The sequence below is a fragment of the Tachyglossus aculeatus genome, chromosome 13, assembly GCF_015852505.1.
Source record: "Tachyglossus aculeatus isolate mTacAcu1 chromosome 13, mTacAcu1.pri, whole genome shotgun sequence".
Lineage (NCBI taxonomy): Eukaryota > Metazoa > Chordata > Mammalia > Monotremata > Tachyglossidae > Tachyglossus > Tachyglossus aculeatus.
Window position 1 is genome coordinate 15,594,539 of NC_052078.1, and position 22,668 is coordinate 15,617,206.

At 41.9% G+C, this 22,668-nt stretch overlaps 1 protein-coding gene across 1 annotated transcript in view; it reads left to right on the forward strand.

The window, feature by feature from the left end:
- Positions 1 to 2,491: 2,491 nt before the first annotated feature.
- The window catches only part of ITGB1 (integrin subunit beta 1), a 141,345-nt gene continuing 121,168 nt past the window's right edge, over positions 2,492 to 22,668 (forward strand). The window contains exon 1 of the mRNA XM_038755735.1: positions 2,492 to 2,638. The gene's annotated coding sequence lies outside the window, so the exon portion shown is untranslated. The remainder of the gene's footprint in view (positions 2,639 to 22,668) is intronic.

Consider the following 22,668-nt stretch of genomic DNA (forward strand, 5'->3'; position numbering starts at 1 on the left):
GGGAGAGCAAGAAGGTAGATTAGGGAAAATAATGAATGAAGGAAGGCTTCATTCACAATACAGATGACTTCAAAACCATAGGAAACAATGATGGCATTTGGTAAACGTGTCAGACACTGAAGTGTTGGATTAGATAAAGATAATCATAGGGTGGGTCCCAAGAGAAGTCTGAATAAATCTTTGAATCATTTAATTCCAGGGTGAGGAAATCTCTCTTGACAATCAGGACAATATAAGTATGATTCAAAAGATTGTGAGCCCAATGTGGGACCAGAACTCTATCCGATCTGATTAACTTGTATCTGCCCAGTTCAGCACAGAACTTGATGCATAGTAAGCACTTAACAAATGCCAGAAGAATAATTATTATTGTTATTACTGGACAGGGAGTCATGGAGGCAAGATCTTATTTCTATAGCAATCATTCTTTGGGACGATGACGTCACAATCTATTGGGACCTCAGTTTCTTCTTTTTATAAAATGGGGTTAATGGTGTAAGAGGGAGAACAAGTATTGAATACCCATTTTACAAATGAAGAAAGAGGCACAGAGGAGTTGTGACTTGTCCAAGGTCACACAGCAAGCGATTGTACAGTGGCAGAGCTGGGTTTAGAACCCAGATCATCCAACTCCCAGGCCTGTACTCTTTCCACTTGGCTATGCTGCTTCTTTATGGTAATTAATGGTTTGTTGTTATATTTTAACGAAGAAAAGAGAATGCTACCAGTATACATGAATGTGTCAAACATCAAAGGGCCTGGTTTAACCTCAGTGTTGTAGAATGCTTATAGGCAAGTTTGGCAAGTGATTTTTGCCATCGCTCTTTTACATAGCAGTGAATCATTTGTATCACTTGTTTGCTAAATTCAGTTTCTTGGAATGAATTACCAGCCTTGACCATTTCCTTTATTTGGGAAAGAATTTTGGTGGGGTGAGGGTGGATGGGAAAGCCCTGACTTCCCTTTGTTTTAATAGGCTTGAAAAACTTGGAATGGGCCCCACTTGTTCAGTTTTGGAGTATGAGTTCTCAACTGAAAGGCAAATGCAGTTTCATGCCTGGAGGGTTTCTTTAGCATGTCCGTAATTACTATTTCACATGCTGGGAGTTAATGCCAAGCAGTTGTTTACCACATGCAGAACAGAATTTCCCAACATTTCATAGATTGGAGGCTTCTCAGGTCAGGAACCTCCATTATCCCTTTTCAGTCCTGTTTAAAAGCTCCAGGTATATATCTCATACAGCTGTGTATACACCCTTATGAAGGCCTTTTGATTGATGATGACGTTGATGAGGAAAAGCACAAATACTTCTGTGAAACTTCCCAAATCTACTTTTTTCCCCATTTGTTTGGTTTGACTTCACAGCCTAAGCAGGGCCCTGGTAAACTGAACTCTAATATTTCAGCATTACAGATGATATGATGACCCGATATTTGTAACAGTAGAACGGTGCCCTGTGCTAATGATGATTTATTATTTGATGCTAATTGTAATGTAGCTATTTCTTGCCTTTTGAGATCCTGTCATAATTTAGTCCAGATGATAAATGATCCACATTCTCTGCATTGTTTTTACTTCAATTTCACTGCAAGATACATTTTCTGAGCCTCTCGGAGGCATGCAACATTGGAGAATTTTTCTTCGCAAATATGTTTGGCTCTATGTGACACAAAGTTAAACTTGTTTTAGCTTGTAAAATTGAAATGGATAAATAAGCTTAAAAGTTTTTAGCAATCTTGTCCTCAGCACTGGTCAGTCTCTTGACTAGGCTGTATAAGTAAAGGAGAATGGAGAGGGTATAGAAGAGAGCCATTTTGATGATTTAAGATTCTGGAAAATAAAAAAAACTCAGAGGAAAAGTTTAAAGAGCAAGGATTACTCAGGATGTGAAATATAAAGACTGAGAATATGATTTATTCTGATTATCAAAGACTGACCCAAAGGATGTTGGCCAACCGGTCTCTTTGAAAGTAAGCGGTTGGACCAGATGACTTCCTGGGGTTCTTCTAGCTCTGTGATTTCATTCTTTTCATGCCATGAAGGACACAATATAAGTGTTTAAGCTGTAGCATATGAAATTTAGATTAGATCCCAGAAGTAATTTCTTTAAAGTGCCTCAGAAATATTGTATTGGTTCACCATCAGGGATTATGGAATCTATCTCTAGAGTTAGCTGAAACCAGGATGGAATCTCATCTGTCTGGAATGGTTTAGAGGTGGTTCTTCTTGGAATTGGAGCTTGGGGAAGGACTGGATCTTTCAAGATTCTTTCTCCCAGTCCTCTGACTTTATAGATCTATGATCCCCGTCTCTGAAAGACTGGGAGAAGATAAATATTCTTCAAATGTCATTCTTATACGTGATGTGAGTTTTTTCCATCTAGATTTTATAAAAAAACTTTTTCCCAAACTCTTCTTTTCTTTCAGAGATTTCTGTGGATTCCTGGAAAAACCGGCTCTTTTTCTAAATGTTATCCACTGGCACCATTCCTTTGGTTAAAGTGGAGAGGTGGGATGTTGATGGAGTCCTTGGCGTTGCACATTGATAGCACAGAAGGGAGCACCGACATCCGTTGAAAACAAAACACAGTGTACTTCGGGGGAAAGCCACACAGCAGCAATTGGTGGTGTTTTGAAGGTTAGTAAGCCTCACTTGGGTAAATTGGCTGTAGTCAGATGGACTTTTTATCAAAAAGCAGAAAACTGAGTTTCACAGTGGTGCTCTTTGAAGGGTTTGGGTGCTAAGGTTCTAAATAATATTGAGAGCTGAGAAAATGCAAGGCAAGCATTTCCAGGTAGCAGTTAGTTTCATCCTGACTGAAGATTTCTAAGCAAGAAACCATGATGCTGAAGTCTCCTATGAAGGTCCGGAAAAGAAAGATTCAGAATGTGTTAGAGCTAAACATATGGCTTTCACACATACCCTTGTTGAGAATCACAAGATTTTTGTACTCAGCAAGCACACCTCAAGGAGCAGTGAGGGGGAAAAAAAATTGAACCTCTCTGCAGGCTCCCTTTGCCTTTGAGAATGGCCTTAGCCCAGATGTAGTCTTCATTGCTTTCAGTGTTCCCAAGTCTTTGGAACAGTAATGCTCTTTCATTGGGTTAAAATGGTGATACAACCTGCAACAAGCAGCACAGCTATTCCAGTAAGAGCATCATAGCCATACATTTTGGGATTTTTCATCTACAGAGTAAGAGAAACATCAAGCTCTTTTCTTCAGTCCTTACAGAGTTATCAGGTAAAGCTGAAGCACAAGGTCCTTAGGGAGTGACTAATATTTCATCTTATTTTGGTGGTTGTAAATGGTGGTACTGTGCGGTATTTCCCTTGGCACTGGAAAATTAAATTATGGCAGGAAGGATATCATTCTGCCATTCTTGAAATGCTTTTCCTGAGGGAACTCAAACAGAGGTAGTGTTGCTAAAAACACAGCCAAACAAATACTTTAAAAAAAATCTTTAACCTACCCATCTTGGTGGGGGGAGGAGAGAGAGGATTTGCTAACAGTATGAATAAACCAAAGGAACAAAAATATAAAGATTATATTTGAAGGACTAGGGTCAAACTTTAAGGATAAGTAAATACTTGGACTGTGTTAAGTAAATACTTTTGGAGGATAATTTTTTAAGGTGATTATCTCCACCTTTACTCTTAGCTCTTTTCAGAGGATTAAATGCCCAAATTCCAAGTAATAATAATAATAATAATAATGGTATTTGTTAAGAGCTTACTATGTGCAAAGCACTGTTCTAAGTGCTGGGGAGGATACAAGGTGATCAGGTTGTCCCACATGGGGCTCACAGTCTTCGTCCCCATTTTACAGATGAGGTAACTGAGGTACAGAGAAGTTAAGTGACTTGCCCAAAGTCACACAGCTGACAATTGGCAGAGCCAGGATTTGAACCCATGACCTCTGACTCCCAAGCCCGGGCTCTTTCCACTGAGCCACACTGCTTCTCAAAGTGTTTCCTACATTTGATTTGAATATCATATGTCATACCAGAGGTGGTTCAGGGTCCTCCCAATACTTATTCTGGGTGGAAACACTGACAAAAATGAAAACCCACTTGATTCATACTAGGTTTCTTTGGTCTTGAGGCCAGTTTCGCGTCTTGACTACTTTTCTTACCACACTTACGTCCACGGAGCCGATCTGGCAGGGGCTCCTGGGTCATTTCTGACCTGCCATTTGTCCCCTGACTCTTCCTTGAGGAATTCAGAACGTAAACAGCCACTCATTTTGACCCAACGGCCCAACCAGCCCAGTCCTCCTGGCAGCCTGTTGTATATACTTCATACGAGGTTTGTTTAAGGCAACTTGCAGTCTCCAAACACAGGGCATCACTTTGCACAAGACTCAGGCAGTCACTCTGATAACCCCACCCAATTCCTCCGGTCCTGCAGGAAGAGAATTCCACAGGAATTAATCTTATTTTCAACATAAAAGCTTAGTGAGGCAGTTGAAACTGCTGTTCACTTCTGCAGCCTAGAAGTTCCTTATGATCTCTGCTGCTGTAAAATCAAAGGGAATTATTCATTAGCAAGTGTGAGAATTGCCCAAAGATTGCCCATGGGATAAAATGAATGATTCATTAGCAACTAAGGAAATAGTATAATTCATTGCCAAGGAGGGTTGAATTTATCTGGATTGTTGCAGCAGTGGGGGAAGGAGAATAAATTCACTTTCATACTTCAGAACTTAGATTGGTATTGCTTACCAAAGGCCATGGGAATGTGGTATTGCATCCCCCATTTATAGTGGAGAATGGGACAGGGAAAAGTTATGCTCTGAGTCACAGAGCACATAGAAAGGCAGATCTGGGATTTTTGGAATTCCGGCTCGATCTGACTATGCAAACTTTCTAACCAAAATCATCAAGGGTATAACAACAGGAAGTTGAGTAATACCACATAAGCTTCAAAGTTGTTTCTGTAGGGTGAAGTGCTGCCAGTGTGGGGTTTTGTGATGAGTCTCTCTTCTTGATCCTAACAAATACCATGAATGCCATCTTCAAATGCATCGAACCTGGGTTTGCCAGTTGAAGCCAACTGAGCTGCCTGCTAATGTTGTGGTTAAACTGGAGTTCTCTCATGCCAGTGAGGGGGTGATAATGAGGTATGTCCTCAAGAAAAGCTATCATAAAATTTTCAATGTTAAAAAAAACCAGAACTTTTAAAAATTCCAGGAACAGAAAGTCCCTAGGAAGCTTTCAGGCTGTTCTAGTTCTTTTTTGGAAGTAGTAAATTCTCCTGGGAGATACTTGAAAAATCTAACGATCGTACAGATAATGGGTGGGACCCTCCTCTTTGTTGCTGATTTTTGAAAACTGAATTTATCAGCATCAGTTGAGTGCCACTGATCTTCTTTCCCTCTCTGAGGGGAATTCCCTAATTCAGTAAGAGTAATAAAGGTATTACTGAGTCCCGTGCCCAGTGGTGTTGCAGTGGTCAAGTTGCTAAATGCATAAAAATCAAATTCCCATTTCTAAAACCTCTGCTTCATTCAGTCTGCTTCAGCGCTTAGAACAGTGCTTTGCACATAGTAAGCGCTCAATAAATGCCATTAACAAACAACAAAAACTGAGTCCCTTGGCCACTGCAGGCCTGGATGCCACTTACTTCCGTGGGGCCACAGCCCTTCATGGGATGGCAGGAGTGATCAGGTGCAGCGTCCTCCTCAATCCCAGATTGAGACAGGCACCTGCAGACAACCTCCTGTCATGGCCAGTGCCATACTTACCATGACTTTATAATCATCCAGTCATTTATTGAGCACTTACTGTGTGCAGAGCCCTGTACTAAATGCTTGGGAGAGTACAATATCACAGAGTTGGTAGACGCATTCCCTTCCCACAATGAGAGTACAGTTTAAAGGAGGAGGTAGACATTAATATAAATAAATCCTAGGTACCTAAGTGCTGTGGGGCTGAGGGAGGCGTGCAAAGAGTGCAAATCCAAGTTCCAGGGTGACACAGCAGGAGGTGACTTGGGTATGGCCAATTCTGTTTCTGCATAGCCCAAAAGAGGAGCTAGAGTAAATGCCATTGCATATGATATTGTGGTTAGCAGCACTGCACTAACACATAAAACAGATCTCCGCAGTTCAGAGAAAGACACAGAAACATGCAGCAAAGTGATCCAGTAATCAGTAAATGAGTAGGTTTTTTGCTTGTAACTATAATGAAGAGCACAATAGCTTCTATCAAGCCTTTCAAAGAACTTCACTGAAATAGCACCACATAGGAACATTGTCAGATTTTTCACAGAAAATCTGGTGCAAGCTACAAAACTAGTCTAGCTCCAGAGGTCAGCAAGCCACAAAACCCTGGACTACAAACACTTCCAGTCGTGTAATAAACCCTCAGTGACTCCATTTGGCAGCATGAAGCTGCCCTCTGTGCTGTCGGGCAAACAAACGTCTTTCAGACTGGGCTTTGAATGTTTGGCATGAGTCAAACAGTCGATGATCAGTGAAATGGAATGTGCAGTTATTGATACTGCATTATCTGTGACCAGGATGCCACAGTGTTACGCACTCGACACATGCTTCTGCCTTCGGGGTCTCTAGACAATAGTCAGCTTTTAAGCATTAGACATGGGAGCAAGACAGTATTTAAGTTTGCAGAACTGCCGTGTTTCAAGGATAGAGCGATGGGCCTTACCATCTATGCTCACATTCATTCGAGTATCAATGAGGCATCGTTAACCACGAGGTGTCACTGGCTCTTTTTTGTGCTTTGATGGAAAGGCATGGGGTTGCTTTCGTGATTCCTGTTCCTTGGAAAGGATTCAGAGGCATCGTCTGGACACTTACTGTACCCAAATAAAGGTCGCTATTTGTCTCATGAGCCTGCCAGACTACAAGGAGGAAAAAGAAGGCAGAGTGTCAGGGTTTCAGTAGTGTACTCTTCATCTGCCCCACCTTTTTTCTCGTCTCCTCCCCCACCTGCCTTGCCTTCCTGCAGCTCTTTGAAACGTCCATTCCCGGCCCCCTCACATATCACTTTTCCCACTGACTTTGCCACATTGCAACATGACGTGACAATGCCCTCTTCTTTGGAGGCAGAAAGCATCCCGTCCTCCCCCTCCCCATCTCCCTCGCCTTACCTCTTTTCCCTCCCCACAGCACCTGTATATATGTATATATGTTTGTACGTATTTATTACTCTATTTTATTTGTACATATTTATTCTATTTATTTTATTTTGTTAATATGTTTTGTTCTCTGTCTCCCCCTTCTAGACTGTTGGGTAGGGACCATCTCTATATGTTGCCAACTTGTACTTCCCAAGTGCTTAGTACAGTGCTCTGCACACAGTAAGCGCTCAATAAATACGATTGAATGAATGAATGAAAGCATCTGGGGTGGATGATGGTCAAGGGGTTAACATGGTCAACATCCCAAATGGTCAGTTAGAGTGTGATCTGGGGGTTAGGAGTTAATGGTTTCATTGCACCTGGGAAAACTAAAATCCTAAGTAATCCCTGGAAAAAGCTATGAGTCTGTGTCCCCGATCTCAGTACTAATAGAAGTGTGCTTCTGTTCCATCTAAACTGCTTGGGTTTGAAGTGACAGATGTGTCCCATAACCAGACACTAGATTTTTGAGAGTTCAAAATAGGATGGGAGTGGTATGGTAGAGGGTAGCCGTAAAGAGGTGGACTCAAGTGTGAAGAAAGGAAAGTGAGATAGGAACAGGGAGTCTGAGCACAGTAAGTACTCAGTGAATAGCACTGACTGGGCTCAGGAAACCAGCAAGCAATTGTGCATAGGTGTTACTTCCCCCACCCTAGATATTTTTGGAACATTAAAGGGCATTACTACGCTAACTAGGGTGAAATGACGAGCGCCTTAACTTTTTTTTTTTGAGTGGTATTTGTTAAACACTTACTTTGTGTCCAGCACTGTTTTAAATAGTGGGGTAGGTACAAGTTTATCAAGTTGGAGACTGTCCCTGTCCCACACAGGGCTCACAGTCTAAGCTGGAGGGAGGAGGATTTAATCCCCGTTCTACAGATGAGGTAACTGAGGTACAGAAAAGCCAAGTGAGTCACCCAGGGTCACACAGCAAACTATTGGCAGACCTGGGATTAGAATCCAGATCCTCTGACCCCTGCTAGGCCACTTTCCACTAGGCCATGCTGCTTCTCAGCTAAATAAACTTCACAATATTGATTACAGGATGTGGTACAGGTAATATTATGTCTTACAGATGGAGAATTGAAAGCCCAGAAAAATCAAATCAGTTGCTCAAATTCCCGGAGAATGTTGGTGACAGTGTAGAAATAGAATTCAGACCCTTGACTCCAGCCTAGTGCACTGGTCATTGGATAACACTGCCCCAAAACACCACTGCCATATAACGTCCTGGAAGCAAGAGGCAGGGATCATCAGTTCTTCCATTTACAAGCCTGTTTTTGTTGGGTTTTTTTTATAATCATCATCCCCCACCTCTCCTTCTGCCCCAGGGAACAGGCATTCTTTCATCGCATTTCAATACTGCTCTTTAGGTTTTTGTCTTTAATTCATTAAATTAAGATTTTGATTATTTTACCTGAATTCCCTAGTCATTCAGTGCTTTAAAGTTTCCATACTCAGCTGTATATTATTATCACCTCCTTGGTTCTAATTATTTTCCATCTACAAATATTATCTTACCACCTTGTTTCAGAACAGGCTTTTTCTTTTATCTTATAATTGGCTTTTACTTCTTTCAAGAACTCTTTCTATGAAATGTTCCAGGCTTATCATCAAACTTCCCATCTGTTCACACCATTTCCCATTTAACTTTGTGCTTCCCCCTTCTCCCCCCCAAAAGTCTCAAAGGCTCAGGCCTTGTGGGCACATCCAGTTAATGTAGAACACAAGGTAGTTTAATCGATTTACTACTTTTTCATTTTAAAAATATTTTTCTTTTTTGAGTTTTGATTAAAAATGAAAGCAATATAAAGGAAGACTAAGAAAGGGGACAATTGGGTGGGTGGGGGCAAAAGGGGAAATATGTTCCTTAAGTTATTTTCTATCTAGCCATTCTTACTCAAATATTTCTCTCAATTCTGTAGTTCTCAATCAATGTTGAGTGTCTACTGAGTGCAAAGCATTTAACTAAGCATATGGAGAATATAAGAGGAGAACACGTGTTCTCGGCATTCAGTGTACTCACAACCTAATGGGAGAAACTGACAAATTATGTACAAATAGCAGGAGGAAGAGTAAAGATATACAAGAAAACAGTACAGGTGTATTGAGGTAAAATAGCTGAATAAAGATACTAATAAAACATATATGTCTACAAGTGCTGAGGATTGGACTCAAGTGTTTAAATGTTAAAGGAATCTTTTGGGTTGACATGATTAAGATAAATTACTTTTAATTCTCCTGGGAAGGAAGGCTTCCTGAAGTTAGTGGCATCTTGTGGGGGCTTTGAAGATGGGGAGAGCTGTGGTCCGGCATATTTGTGAGCAGAGGGAATTTCAGGCTGGAAGAAGTGTGTGAGTGAGGGGTTGGAGCTGGGGAGAATCACAAAGGAGTTACAATTAGAAGGGGAACTTGGAAGGAGTGAAAGGTATGAGCTGGGGAGTAGCAGTGGAGGGAGCCAATATGTACAATGGGGAGAACTAGGAGAGAGACTGGTAAGGAGTTTTTGCTTGATGCAGAGGAAGATGGTGCCCATTGGGGTTTTTGAGGAGTGGAGAGATGTGTCAGTGAAACTTTGAGAAGAAGAGGAGGTGGCAGCACGTCTTAGTAGAAAGGGCATTGGGCTGGGAGCCAGGAGACCCGGATTCCAATCTTAATGCCACCACTTACCTGCTGCTTGACTTTGACCAAATCACTTAACCTCAACATGCCTCTGTTTCGTCATCTGTAAAACTGGTTAAAATAACTGTTCTCTCCCACCTGCTGTTTGACTTTGAACCCCATGTGGGACAGAAGCTATGTCCAGTCTGTTTACCTTATAGCTACCCCTGTGCATGGCACAGAGTAAGCACATATGAAAACTGTGATTTCTGTTATAATCTGTGCAGTATCCTACAGTATCTGAAGGGAGGTTAAAGGCCAGAGACCGGTAAGTAGGCTGAAGCAATGGTCTGTTTGTGATAATGGCAAAGCTTGGATGGGACTAGCTCTTTTGAGTGGGTCCAGAAAATATGGTGGGGGAAGAATTGGCAGGATTTAGCAGAAGATTAAATATAAGCTATGGAGAACTGTGAGGAGTCAAGCATGGCACCAAGCTTGCAGGCTCTTAATAGAATATCACTTGAACCAGAACTTCTCCATGAAAAACATATCCTATGTTCAGAGTAGAGCCACTTAATTGCAGTCATCTGAAATCACCATAGAACTGGAGAATGCTTACTTAGCTGAAATTGTGAATAGAAGACATGGAGACAAGTTTGACAAACGCAAAGCTTCAAAACTTGATAGCAATAACGTCTTGATAAAACTCGTACTGTTTTTTGTTCCCCGCATTTTCCTTCAGTCAGCCACCAAAAATAGAGATTCTTTGTGTTTCAGTGATCCTTTGGTGGCCAGAGTTCAGGGGTAGAAACAATTGATCGTTTAATTCAGGGTAGACGGAAAACACTGAGTGTGAGCTTTTTTGCTTGTGGCTAAATTTGAGGCTACAAATCTATTGCCTGGTGGAGGATCAGTTCGCAAAGAAAAGATTTTTTGTCAATCTGAGGAATGTCTAATCCCCTCCCATCCCAAGGTCCTCAATGAAGTGGTTTGCATTTATGAGCCTTTTAGGAGACAAAGGGTGAGTTTCTCGTTCTCAGTTACTCTATAGGAATGTTCCCATTACTGGAAAGCTAACAGAAGGCTCTAACTCTGGAAACACTGATCCTGTATTGAGAATTGAAAATGGAAGGATCATTTTATAAAAGAGGACTTTTAGGAATTTTTAAGGATGGGACAAGGAAAATTCTGGAAACTCCCTCGGGCCTGAATTAGTATGAATTTCCATTTGCATTTACAATGAAATGAAACTTACTGTCATCATTTTAAAATATCTTAGTCCAAAGTCAAAACACTAGTGACTCTGAGAATTCATCCATTTACTTTCCAGACTATGATCACATTTCAAAACGTGAATCTTTCTTTGATACTTGAATCCTTTTCCTATTAATAATCATAAATTAACTGTGACACCATGAGGGAATTCATTTGTGACAATGACATCCATTTTTCTGCTGCCAGGAGAAAAATTCATAGGTTCTTCTAGCAGGTACCATACTAAAGCCAGAAATCTCAGGTCACAGAATTCTAAAAGTCAGTGAGGCAACAAGAACCAGTACATATCAAACGGTGACTTTTCAAATTCTTACAGTCTAAAAACTGATGATGAAAGTCTCAAGTGCCAGTTAAGATTGTTATTTTTAATATCTCCTACAACTACATTAGCCGTTTCCAGTGTCTCTCTTCTCTGTCCAACCTCCATATCTATGTATCATGGGACCAGTTTGAAATGCAGTAACATTATTGATCTCTCAAGAATCCATAGCAAACTATTCAAACTTAAGTTTCTTGAGCTTGGCAATTTTAGAGCTGCTCTGGCTGAGTGACATTTTGAATGATGGCTTAACGTTTTCAGTATTTTCCATTTTAGTTTTAAAATGCATAAAATGTTCTGCGAGATTGAAAGTAATTCTTCCAAAATCTAAAAGTGGAATATTTTTTATCCAACAAGAACCAAGCAGGATATTTATGAGCCGATTTCTCTTTCTGTTCATGAAAATGAAGCAAGCTCCTTTTGAAGCTTGGACAGCATTGGAAATGTGGTCATCATCAACATTTATTGATTGACTCATTTATTCAATCGTATTTATTAAGCAATTACTCTGTGCAGAGCACTGTATTCATTCATTCATTCAATCGTGTTTATTGAGCGCTTACTGTGCGCAGAGCACTGTATTAAGCGCTTGGGAAGTACAAGTTGGCAACATATAGCGATGGTCCCTACCCAATAGCAGGCTCACAGGCTAGAAGGGGGAGACAGACAACAACACAAAACATATTAACAAAATAAAAAAAAATAGAATCATAAATATGTACAAGTAAAATAAATAGAGTAATAAATCTGTGCAAACATATATACAGGTGCTATGGGAAGGGGAAGGAGGTAGGGCCGGGGGGATGGGGGGAGAGGAAGGGGGGCTCAGTCTGGGAAGGCCTCCTGGAGGAGGTGAGCTCTCAGTAGGGCTTTGAAGGGAGGAAGAGAGCTAGTTTGGGAGATGTGCGGAGGGAGGGCATTCCAGGCCAGGGGTAGGACGTGGGCCAGGGGTCGACGGCGGGACAGGCGAGAATGAGGCACAGTGAGGAGGTTAGCGGCAGAGGAGCGGAGGGTGCGGGCTGGGCTGGAGAAGGTAAGAAGGGAGGAGAGGTAGGAGGGAGCGAAGTGATGGAGAGCCTTAACGCCGAGAGTGAGAAGTTTTTGCCTGATGCCTAGGTTGATTGGTAGCCACTGGAGATTTTTGAGGAGGGAAGTAACATGCCCAGAACGTTTCTGCACAAAGATGATCCGGGCAGCAGTGTAAAGTATAGATTGAAGTGGGGGGAGACAGGAGGATGGGAGATCAGAGAGGAGGCTGATGCAGTAATCCAGTCGGGATAGGATGAGAGATTGAACCAGTAGGGTAGCGGTTGGGTTGGAGAGGAACTGTACTAAGTGCTTGGGAAAGTACAGTACAACAATAAACAGTGACATCCCCTGCTCACAATGAGCTCACAGTCTAGAGGTGGGGAGACAGACATCCATCCAAATAAATAAAATTACATCTAAGGAGACTTGGTGTTGGGTTGGCCTCCAATCAGTACAGGAAGGGGATAATTTCAGTCTACATCCATGCCTCACCCCCAGAGAAGAGAGACTGGGTGGAAAGTAGAGCAATGACCTGACAGAGGTTGGCCTTCGCCTCGTTCCTTCAAGATGCTATGTTTGACTAGTTGTTGACCAATATGCCATGGGGAGGGAATGGGGGACAGGAAAGGACCACTGACTAATTTCTAAAATTCAAGGTTCAGTAGCTATCAGTGTTGTAACTTCAGTTATTGAGAGTGAAAAGCCAACAGCCCATTTACTGAACCCTATCCCTGGTCCTTGCCTAACCTTTTGAAAATCACTCCTGGTGGTATTTTACTTTAAATAGTCATTTTGATAGATTTATTCCAGTGCCAGATCATGGTTGGTAAATACCTAGTTGTCAGTTTTGTCAGCCTGTGGTGCCTCGTTGTAGATCAGAACACCCTTTGGAGGCCGTTGGAGACGTCCTTGTGCAGCATGCTGTTTGGCATTGAACTTGAACATTCCTATCTGTCCATTTGACATTGAACTGGGATTTAATCTGTTCTTCCTTCTTTCTCGTCATTCTGCCTCTTTCTTCCTACCTGTCCTGCTCCTATCTCTTGCCCTGTTCTCTAACCATCTGCCTCCTCTCCAGTTGATCTACTTGGCTCACCTGAAAGGCAGGTTAATTCCCTAGTAAGCTTTATGTGAACTGCTCAGAGCTTGTCAGGGGAAAAGATCTGAAATTGAATGGCATTAAATGCACAGCCAATTCTGTTTTATCTATGGCAGCGAAAAATTAGGAGTGAAACAGATGGAGCTCAGAAAATTAAAATCCACCGATAATCCAAAGCATCATTTTAGCCCATAATTTTAGCCTTGTGCTTCATTCACCCTTTATTGGAGCTGCTAAAAGGTGATAGTATTTGATTAGTTTGAATGTTACCTCCTCATCCTCTGATGAAGGTATCAACAAAGAGAGAAAGGCCCAAAGTTGATAGCTTTAGGAAAAGCAAGGAAGCTAGATAATGCCTAGCCTGGACAATCAATCTCTGAAAAATCAAGAAATAACTGTGTGTGTGTGTGTGTGTGTGTGTGTGTGTGTGTGTGTGTGTGTACTTGTTTTGTTTTGTTGTCTGTCTCCCCCTTCTAGACTCTGAGCCCATTGTTGGGTAGGGACCATCTCTATATGTTGCCGATTTGTACTTCTCAAGCGCTTAGTACAGTGCTCTGCACACAATAAGAGCTCAATAAATATGATTGAGTGAATGAATGAATGAACATGTGCTTGGGCCATGGTTTTTACTTAAGATTAGAAAGAGGTTGAATTCATCATTTCGGCTATGTAATTAAGATATCCTGAGTAATTTTCTGGCACAATAACTTTTCAAGGTTCAGATTTTAGCTCCATCATTAAGTTAACAAAACTTGTTTGTCATTTCACAAGTTTTGTGATATATCTCACATACTCCAGGTGTATCCTGGGACAGCAGGAGGAGGAATGTTGTCTCAAAATGACTCCAGAATCATTGCGGTTAGATGCAAGAAATACATATTTTTTAAAATATTTTTGCATCCCAGGGCAATACAGAATTATTTCCCTCACTAATACTTCTTTTCTGTAGTTTTTATTTAACATTATTTTAAATTTCACCAGCAGTAAGACTCACACAATTGTATTTGGAGGGCAACTCTAGGAAAAAAAAATAGGCTTTATCTCTGCGGACTGAAGCCTGTATTTTGTAATAAATTCAATTGGGATGACACTGATTTTAATATTTCTGTGTTCCTTAGACATCATTAAAGTGTGTCTTGCCCACTAGAGTCCTTACCCTCAAAAATGATCATATTCTATTTCATGTCTCTCCTTTCCTCTCTACTCTTCTCCCCTTCCAGTATATTTAGTCACTCATTGGCCAAAATACTTGTATTCAGTTTGCTTTCATCTCCCCTCAAAATCAATCTTTCCAGTCCATCCATCACTTTTGTGGTAATTCTCTGAATTTTCTGCAACCCGTCAACATGTCTCTGGACCATAACGATCCTTTTAAGTTTTCTTTCTGATACATCTGTTTGTGCAGGCTAAAAAGTAAAGCCAGATTATAGATTACCATCAAACTTGGAAAGTCAGCTATACTATCCAGAGGCACAGACACAGAACTTTTGAAACAATAAGCCGGATTTTCCCAATGCCAAAGGTTCTCTCTAGGAATCTGGGGAATGTGGCACATAGCAGGAAGCCAGGAGCATTACGTAAACTTCCAGGATTTACACTGGTGAAGAATCACAATTTCCATCTGTGTTAGAGGTGTGACAGTTATAACAATTGCAGCAGATGCTTTTGTGTTATATGGGTCCTTCCTACCAACCTCAGCCTTGTCCACCTTGACAGATGCCAATGTTAGTCAGCTGGTAGCTGGAAATGGTTGGTCTTGATGGAGAAATACAAAACGACCACTACACCAGCACCAGTTAGAAAAGTCAAAAATGTTGGAAAGAGGTTATTCCAGTGGGCCAGAAAGAGAAGGGTAAATTCTGACTAAGCAAAGTGATACGGGCAACTCATATACCTCCTGGTTCCGGTCTCCTCAGGCTCCTTCCCAGAATGTGAGCCCACTGTTGGGTAGGGACTGTCTCTATATGTTGCCAACTTGTTCTTCCCAAGCACTTAGTACAGCGCTCTGCACACAGTAAGTGCTCAATAAATACAATTGATGATGATGATGATGATGATGTATCGGGAACTCACCCACAGTCAATGGTATTTTCAAGAACGGGCAGAGCATAGTTCAAGCTGTATGGGACTCAAAATGTTTGTGGGTTGCTTCTGACCCAGAAGGGACTCCTTCCCTTCTGGAAGTGAAGTCAAACTTTCATTCATTCAGTTGTATTTATTGAGCACTTACTGTGTGCAGAGCACTGTACTAAGCGCTTGGGAGAGTACAGCATAACAGACCCATTCCCTGCCCACAATGAGCTTACAGTCTAGCACCTAACCAGGTACATGCCTACCTGGACTTAAGTGCTTAGTCCAGTGCTCTGCACACAGTAAGCGCTTGATAAATACGATTGAACAAATGAGTAAGGAGTCGTGCTTCGTTTGCAATAAAAGAGTGCCAGTTCCAGAGGTGCCAGGTCTGAGGTTTCAGCAGCTGACTCAAAGAAGAGTAACCCCATTCCTCATTTCTGCTTGTCTTGTTATAAACCAGTGTTTCCTCCCAGGAGTCCCTATCCATGCTACATTGCCAGAGGTTGTGATCTAGTAAAGAAAGTGTAAGTTGCGTAGAGACCACGATACCTGGCTCTGAGATAAGCCTGCTGGGTGGCCTGTGGCAAGTCACTTAACCTCTCTGTGCTTATTTGGACAGATTGAAAGAGGAGCTTTAATGGTCAATTAGTTGTCATTTTTTTTCTCCCTGGTCAAGTTAGTATACTTTAAGAAACCATTAAACCATTGCTAGTTGCTTAGACTGAGCAGAGACCAGCACTTACGGAAACCACTCAGAATTCTTCCCTCAACTTCTGAAACTGTAGAAGATATCTGGATTTAACCCCTTTTAACCCTTTTCCATCTAAACTGAATTGCCCCCAAATCTCTCCTTTCAAGTGACTATGACTTAACTAGCTTAAACCATCCTGCTGCCTGTCATACAGTCTATAAATTAAAATCCTTAGTAATAACCAAAAAAAATCTAACAGGAGAGAACGTAAATGGAAGATGTATTCTCAATGACACTCCCCAAAAGTGAGTAGCATGTTTACCTTCTGCGTGTGCGTCTTGAGAAAACTCTCCTGGTGTTCAGAAAAGCCTGGAGGCAGCTAATGCTTCTGACACACTCAGTAAATAATGAACAAATCTCTAGCATAATGTCTTGTCTTATGGTAATTCCAGATATTATGCCTGCTATGACATGATGGAAACAACTGCCAAAGAGGACCAGAGGCACTAGATTAACTTCTAAAGAGGTTTCTTACGTGTGTTGTTGAGTAGGAGAGATACCTGTTTGTACCAGTTTTAGACATAAAATGAGATAGATAGTTCCTCCAAGAAATTAAGTGAATATTCAACAGAGTGCCTGGATAAGTTAGCACCAGCACTATATCATGAAGATGGCCATTTTTGTCCACCCGTTCCCAGGAAGGATCATATCTACTTGACCCTAAGTACATTAGTGCTGCTCGAGGGGATGATTCTGTATCCATCAGAGCCTTATTACCCTTAAGACACTTTGGCATGTACCCATTAGAGGGACTTTCACCTGTCTGGTGTCCCAGAAGATCTCATTGCCATCACGGCCCCCTCTAACCCAGTGCTGCTGGCCATTCAGAAGAAAATCCAACTTCGTACTAGTAAAATCCTTCCTTCCTTCCTTCCTTCATTCATTCAATCGTATTTATTGAGCGCTTACCGTGTGCAGAGCACTGTACCAAGCGCTTGGGAAGTACAAGTTGGCAACAGAGACAGTCCCTACCCAACAGTGGGCTCACAGTCTAGAAGGGAGAGACAGAGACCAAAACAAAGCATATTAACAAATAAAATAAATAGAATAAAATGTACAAATAAAATAAATAGAGTAATAAATATTAAGAGCTTACTATGAGCCAAGAACTATTGCCTAGTTTGGCGGGTAAAACTACACAAGCCTTCAAATCTAGCTGTAAGATTGGGTATCTTAGAGAAGCAGCGTGGCTCAGTGGAAAGAGCATGGTCTTTGGAGTCCGAGGTCAGGGGTTCGAATGCCGGCTCCGCCACATGTCTGCTGTGTGACCTTGGGCAAGTCACTTCACTTCTCTGAGCCTCAGTTCCCTCATCTGTAAAATGGGGATTAAGATTGTGAGCCCCACGTGGGACAACCTCATCACCTTGTATCCCGCCCAGCGCTTAGAACAGTGCTTTGCACATAGTAAGCGCTTAACAAATGCCATTATTATTATTATTATTATCATCTTGACCCGGGCCCAGAAGACTGCTAAATACTCACACACTGGGACTGAGGACATACCACAGCCAGAGGAGAAAATCTAAGGGTGAACATACATGGATGAGTCTTTGTGAATATCCCACCTCCGAGCTGCTGCTAAAATACTGACTGTTCTCATAAAACAGCTAATGTGCCAGCATCTTCCCCATTACTGTTGAGGGTCGGGGGTCAAGTCCTGAATGGTGTCTCTTCCGTTATATCCAATGTGTTCAGGCTTTCCCAAAGTACTTCTGACGGGTTTTCTGAAGAAGTCGAAGAAGATTAGGTTTTACGTTCTTTGTCTTCATTATTGCCCTGTTTATACAACAAACAGCCCTGGCCAGCTTTCTCATTCATTGTTGCTTGGTAACAGGAGGACGGCCTCTCCCTACTTCCAAAAAAGATATATCAAAAAAAATCAAGGTCAGACTTGCTCATAGTCACAGGAAATGAGAAACTACAAACAAAACAATTTGAGATCCTAGTTTCTAGGGGCAAGCTGAACTTGCAGGGGTTTTTTTTTTTGATAGAATTTGTTTTTCGAGTACTGGGTTCTCATTTCACATCCTAGTTAGGTTAAATACAGCAGCTGCTGCAAAACAGCTCCATTCACTGCCGTGTGTTTGCCTACACCTGACATTCACTCGGGCAAGGCCAAGGAAGGAGAATATTGAATGTATCTATCTAAATTAAATTCTGCATCATAAATTAGCCTCGTGAAGAAATCTACCCTGAGCTAGCCCTCTACAGACACCCAGAACCAGTGAATCGTAACTGCAAAGCCAGACACAGGAGTCAGGCTGTCATTGGCAAAGAGCAGTTCTGTGGTCTGTCAGTTAACTTTCACATTGTATTGCCCTCTGTGAGCATAGAACTAAAAAACTCCTCTACTTACATGGGTATTAATAAAAATACTTAGCATGAAGGGAAAGCTTGAGACTTATTGATTAAGGCACATAGTCCTTTGAGGCAGGCAGTCATTCATCTCCGTAGGGAAATTGAACCATAAGCTTTTGTTTTCAGCCAGTCAGTGACACGCCAGGAATTAGAATCCTCATTTCTAATAATACCTATGGCCCTCTGAACTGTGCTATTGCCAATCCATACCCTCCAGTAGATTATATCTTATAGCCTTGAAAAGCCACTAGCATCACACGTTTTCTTCACTGGTGGCTGGCTGAGGCACAGCCAGCTGTTTGGGGAAGGGTATGAAACGGTAAGGTTTCCAAGGCTCTTTCTGGGAAATCCAGACACACACACATCTTCATTTTATTTTGCATACATTTTTATACTTACATAATTTGCATGCCATGTTCAAAAAGCATCAAGCGTGATTAAAGTCATGTGACCAGCATAATAATGAGATAATTGGGCTGCCTTCTTTTAAGCTTATTCAGGGGCATGGGAAAAAGTGGTGCACATAGTTGGGTGGGAGAAAATTTCCCAGATTAAGCCCCTTTTGGCAACGGGCACCCCTTGAAGCCCTAGGATATGGAAAGGCAGGAGTCAGGCAGGATCACTTTGACTTGCCCCTTAACTGGCAGTCTCTGATCACTGGTGAGCTGTTGGACTAAGTGATTGATCAGTCAAGTTCCTGATCGGTCCTTTGATACCATGCCTGCTGTGATGCACATGTGCAATGGAGGATTGAGACCGTGGAACAGAATTCCCCAGCATTCCCACTTACCTGAGTTGAGGGAATGGGTTGATTGTCAGGGAAGCAAAAATAGGGTGCAGCAGAATTGTTTTCTTTGCTGCATCTCTCCCAGGTCCATCAGTATTCCCGTTACATAGGCAAGAAAATATTTCTTTTTTCTTATTTATCTTCACATTTGAGAAATTCTGTTTGCTTCTTTTGTCCTTCAAAACACTCTAGCCTCCCCAACTCTGCCCATCCCTATAAGACTTGAAAAAGGGAACAGACTATTACCTCTAGCCTAGTCACAAGCAGAAATTGGAAATGCTCCTGCAATGTATGAGGGAAGGGCTCTGAAACATAAATTCTGAATATAAAAGTGTCAGGCTGCTAATAAAATAAGACGGATTTATTTTATTTTGTATGTCTCTGCCACACCATTCGTTTTCACCATTAACAATCCACCGCAGAACAGCAAGATTCACGATTTTCATTGCAGCAAACATTAGCCTAATTTCCCACTTAAAATGATTTAACTTCTTCGCAGATGTTCCAAATAGGTTCTGCTCAGACTAAGGGTCTGTTCAGAGGCTCCCAGCAGGTTAGCTATAGTTGTGCCTCCTCAGCAGATACGAACTTTTAAACCTTACAAGTAGGTTGTCTTAGAGAGAGAGAGAGAGAGAGAGAGAGAGAGAGAGAGAGAGAGAGAGTGAAAGTGGTTCTGTCCTAGGAAGAATCAAAAGCCTAGTCTAAATACTTATAAACATATCCAAATTCAGAACTTCAATTATCGTAACTTTTTGTTTCCTTTCCCCCTGTTTCTTCTAATGGTGATTTCTGCCATCATTAGCAGTGAATGAGACAGAAAGCTTTTAGACCACATCAGGTATTGTGAGATGACTAAATCTGATCTTTCAGGCCACAATCACACTTGTGTCTAGACCAAACAAACAACAGGGCTCTTTTTGAAAAGAGTAAAAACGAAAACAAAAAAAAAAAACCCCAAAACCAGCCGATCCCGCCTTTTGTTTCCTGGCCATTGTAGTGTCCAGTTTATCAACCTGACCAAAGAAAGGTTAGGGACTAGTATTTCAGTATTATATTTGTGGAGCCAAGGCACTGGTCCATGAGGTTGCTTCCTTGTGTGGGCTTTCTATTCGGGCTCAGAGGCTGATGTTCAAGGTTCTGATGGTTTTGACCACGGTTGTCACCTCTCATGCAAATTTGCCTGTATTGCAGAAAGTATAGTGAAACTACTGAGATTGGCCAGTTCCAGGCACGGGCATGGCCACTAATGGTAGTCTGCCCAGCGTGAAGTAAAGAGGTGGGTTGTTGTCATCTGATGAATTCAAATTTTCAGACAGTCTGGACAGTGATGTTTTTCCCCGTCTCCGGGTTCTTTTGCTAGGGTTATCCAGATAATTGTGGCTGGTAAAGGCATAGGCTTAGGATGGACCTGTTTGGGAAAGGAAACATAATCTTCTCTGCATCCAGTCATTGATGTAAGCAGGATTTTTCTTGCATTTTTACAAAGCAGAGAAGCTGTATTAATCAGTAGACTCTTTAAAATGCATTTGACAGAGATAATGGTGGTGATTTGACAACAAAGCTCAGACCAGATTTACTCATTCATTCATTCAATCAATCGTATTTATTGAACACTTACTGTGTGTAGAGCACTGTACTAAACACTTGGGAAGTACAAGTTGGCAACATATAGAGACGGTCCCTACCCAACAGCGGGCTCACAGTCTAGAAGGGGGAGACAGACGACAAAACAAAACATATTAACAAAATAAAATAAATAGAATAAATATGTACAAGTAAAATAGAGTAATAAATATGTGCAAACCTATATACAGGTGCTGTGGGGAGGGGAAGGGGGTAAGTTGGGGGGATGGGGAGGAGGAGGAGGGGGAGAGGAAGGAGGGGGCTCAATCTGGGAAGGCCTCCTGGAGGAGGTGAGCTCTCAGTTGGGCTTTGAAGGGAGGAAGAGAGCTAGCTTGGCAGATGTGCAGAGGGAGGGCATTCCAGGTTGGGGGAGCACGTGGGCCTGGGTCGGTGGCGGGACAGGTGAGAACAAGGCACAGTGAGGAGGTTAGTGGCAGAGGAGCAGAGGGTGCGGCCTGGGCTGGAGAAGGAAAGAAGGGAGGAGAGGTAGGAGGGGGCGAGGTGATGGACAGCCTTGAAGCCCAGGATGAGGAGTTTCTGCCTGATGTGTACGTTGATTGGTAGCCACTGGAGATTTTTGAGGAGGGGAGTAACATGCCCAGAGCGTTTCTGCACAAAGATGATCCGGGCAGCAGCGTGAAGTATATATTGAAGTGGGGAGAGACAGGAGGATGGGAGATCAGAGAGGAGACTGATGCAGTAATCCAGTCGGGTTAGGATGAGGGATTGAACGAGGAGGGTAGCGGTTTGGATGGAGTAGCGGTTTATGAAGAAAGGAAGCCTGTTTTGGTGGTCTATACAACCAAAGTGTAGTATGTTTTGGTAAACATCTTAATTGATCAGTGTAGGCAACCAAACCCTATCATTCTGATCAAAGAAATTCACCTTTTCCATGTAAACTGAACATATTAATCAGGCATTTGCTAAATTTCCTCTAATTGTTGTGTGATAGAGCCAATAATTATTGAATTGCAAACTTTCTTGAAGATATGTGGAAATGTTTGAGTTTTTGCTTGTATTTCATGCTGCATGTTTACTTGCCACTTTTTCGACAGTGAGCTTTTTGAGGGAAGGGTTTAATCTTTCATTTCCTTTTTAGCGCACCCTTGTCCTCTTCCCATAACTTCTAATATCATGTCAGATTTTAAAAAGATATATATGTATGTGTGTATATGTTTGCACATATGTTTTCATATATTTTACACATGCATTTAATAATAATAATAGTGGTATTTTTTAAGCGCTTACTATGTGCCAGGCACTGTGTAAGGGCTGGGGTGGATACAAGCCAGTCGGGTTGGACACACACATAGGGCTCACAGTCTCAATCCCCGTTTTACAGATGAAGTAACTGAGGCACAGGGAAGTGAAGTGACTCACCCAAGGCCACATAGCAGACAAGTGCAGAGCCGGCATTAGAACCCGTGACCTTCTGATTCCCAGGCCCGGGCTCTATCTACTATGCCATGCTGCTTCTCATAATCTTTTGTACTCAGAAAACACACTATTGATTGAAAAATTCACCCATGGATGGGTATGGAGCTGAAAATGCCAATGAAAGATCTTACCACACACACAAAGACTGCCCAAACTGTCGGCTCTGCCACGCCTG